A 3,473-nucleotide genomic window follows, 5' to 3' on the forward strand; every position below is an offset into this window, starting at 1 on the left:
AAAAAAAAAAAGTACAATTATTGTATAAATTGTGTATCAAAACTGTATAATTTTCGTATAGAATATTTATATATGTAAGATTTGTATAGAAATTATATAGAAGGTGTGTAGAAAAAGTATAGAACAAGCCAGTAAATTGAAATGGATAGAAAGTGAAATTTAAATTCCATGGCCATTTTCATGGAAATAGTTTAATTTGAAGTGTCGTTTCTATCCTTTCCCCTAAATAATTCTCATTACACTTTACAAAACATAACATATCCATGGCTGGTGAAATACCACCGATTCTGCCAAACACAGACTTGTCCAAGCCAAACACATGAAGATTGTCATTTGTAAATCCATCTCCTAAGTAAACTGCTCCCTTGAGACATAAATTTTCTAGTGCTAGCTAGTAAAAACCACTAATCTTTGGTGGCAAATTGACCTTCCATGACCACCAATCAATTAGAGTTCTGTTAGAATAATTCATGTTATTACCCTATTTGAGCATGTCATTTTTTAAGGGGTTGACAGCAGTAGATTGTAGTCTTTCAGAAAGTTCCTTAAATTCTTCAGAACTTTCAATCATTCAGGTTTGTCTCAAGCTAGGACAGACACCAAGTGTCTCCGTCCCATTTTTTGTGAAATACTGGACTTAGCATTGAAAGCAACAAAAACTGCCAGTTAATAAATTCATTCAAGAAACAAAAACTATCATAGAAATCATTGGATGACTTGTGTCCAAGTAATCGATAAGTCCAAGTAATCGATAAAATGAAACAGCAGATACATGATTTTTATCAGATTTGACGATACCCATCTCCTTATACATTCAAAAATAATAACAAAATAACATCAAGTCTAGATTCGCTTTAGTACAATTAAAAATTTCAAAATGTTAGATCAACGCACCGAGAACACATTAAAAGATACAGATAAGTGTTTAGTCAATGCCAAGGGATGTACTTTTTATACCATACTTGATATTTACATGGCTGATCGCTCTCCAGTTATATAAGCTAAAGGGATTCAAAAAGAATTGAAAATACGACTGCCAATTTAATTGAATTAGTAGCAACTGATAGAGAAAGCAAACATGATTTTTTGTTTAATATGTTAAATAGTTTATGATTGAAAAACTTGAAAAGATAGTTGAGGAAATAATTGCGCTCACACTTGCTACTAGTCCCATATCCTCTATGAAAAAGCACAATTATCCTAGTCAAGAACTCGAGAATCAGAGAATTTGAAACACTGTGAAACCGACAAAAAAGATCGAACAATGGAGAATTTATAGAAACTACGTTATAAAAGCTAAATCTGACCTTCAGAAGGAAAGGTTTTCGACTCAGTCATCACTATTAATCTGTGAGTTACAACAATTATTTGGTCCATTCCTGAAATGAGAATTCTTCAGTCTCCAATTTCAAAAATCTGGTTAGAATCTCAAACTTTTAATCATAATATAAAGTGAAAGAAGTTTATTTACATGCAACTTCATGGACAAACGAAGCAAAAATCATAGAGAAGAGAATATTCTCAATGCAAGCTATCTCTTACTTATGTTTAGTGATGAGGCTACCTAACATACAGGTGACCACCCTAGTTGTGACTTCTTCCTTGAGGTAGGCCATCCGTGGTTGTCCTAGTTGTGATTTCTTCCTTGGGTAGAAAGCCTAGCATCATAAGGAGGACCCCCCCCCCCCCCCCCGGTTTTTCAAGTAAGGCACGATTTCGAGACAATTTCTTAAAAGAGAAGAAAATATGAATATTTTCTCTCCCCGATTTGCAGTTGCTGGAGATCAGTATATTGTTTGTTTATGTAGCTTACCCTTCAGACCTTTTTGAAGAAGGTTCTGTGTTGTAGTTTCTGTATTGATTTTCTTTCTTTTATGAATCCTAAGTATTGTTTCTATATTTTGAATTGTTTCACTCTGATTCTTTTAATATAATCTTATATTGTAGTTATTTTTCTTTGTTAATGGAGCACTTCTAATGCATTTTGATCGCTAGTTGTTTTCTAACTTTCACATAACTGTCTTATATCTTTTTACTACTCATGACTAAAATTACCAGTTCACCATATTGGATTTTAAATGTTATCAAGTTATGTCAAAAAATTATCAAGTTATTACAACCACTCATAACATAGTCTTGCTTCCTAATACCAAATAGGAGAAATAGAGAATAAAAATTGTTTCAAAAGTCACGTCTAGTGAGGAAAGAAGGGCTGTCATGTGGGCCGGCCCGGGCCAACCCGGAACCGGCCCTTGTCATTTAACCGATTTGTGGGCCGGGCTGGGGCCGGGTTGGGGTCTAAGTGGGCCGGGCCGGACTCAACAGTAAAAAAATTGAAAACAACCCTAACCCGACCCACTTAACTCAACCAGATCAAACCCGGTTAAAAATCCGGTCAAACCCTGTCAAAAATATAAAAACAAAAAACTTTTTTTCAATATACATTGTATATATCCACCTATATACATTATAAATACGTTAAACAATATATATACGCTATATATATAGTATATACTATATTAGAATTTAAAAAGTATATACACATTACACATATATACGCATCATCCAATATATATGTACTACTCTAAAGTTTAAATAAAATATACTACAATAAATATACATTACAATATATATATATATATATATATATATATAGTTATATACTAATTTATAAAACATATACACATGTATACGTTAAACATACACATCTATACTAATTTTTAAAACATATACACATGTATAAGTTAAATATACATGTCTATAGAAGATATATACACATGTATACGCACCATCCAATGTATATATACTACTACTAATAAAATATACTACAATATTATACATTACAATATATATATAGATATAGTTATATACTAATTTATAAAGCATATTCACATGTATACGTTAAATATACACATCTATAGAAGATATATACACATGTATATGCACCATTCAATATATATATACTACTACTAATAAAATATACGACAATATATATACATTACAATATATATAGATAGATATAGTTATATACTAATTTATAAAACATATACACATGTATACGTTAAATATACACGTTTATAGAAGATATATTCACATGTATACGCATCATTCAATGTATATATACTACTACTAATAAAATATACTACAATATATATACATTACAATATATATATATATATATATAGCTATATACTAATTTATAAAACATATATACATGTATATGTTAAATATACATATCTATAGAAGATATATACACGTGTAAATGCACCATTCAATGTATATATACTACTACTAATAAAATATACTACAATATATACACATTACAATATATATAGATATAGTTATATACTAATTTATAAAATATATACACATATATATGTTAAATATACACGTCTGTAGAAGATATATTCACATATATACACTCTATTCTATGTATATGTAATACTTTAAATTAAATATACTACAATATATAT

The 3,473-nt window shown here is 29.6% G+C and overlaps 1 long non-coding RNA gene across 1 annotated transcript in view; it reads right to left on the reverse strand.

The window, feature by feature from the left end:
• LOC124885516 overlaps window positions 1–1,489 on the reverse strand; it is a 2,700-nt gene extending 1,211 nt beyond the window's left edge. The window contains exon 1 of the long non-coding RNA XR_007042626.1: window positions 1,308–1,489. This is a non-coding gene — a long non-coding RNA (uncharacterized LOC124885516). The remainder of the gene's footprint in view (window positions 1–1,307) is intronic.
• Window positions 1,490–3,473: the final 1,984 nt, after the last annotated feature.

Source organism: Capsicum annuum, chromosome 7 (assembly GCF_002878395.1).
Source record: "Capsicum annuum cultivar UCD-10X-F1 chromosome 7, UCD10Xv1.1, whole genome shotgun sequence".
Classification (NCBI taxonomy): Eukaryota; Viridiplantae; Streptophyta; class Magnoliopsida; order Solanales; family Solanaceae; genus Capsicum; species Capsicum annuum.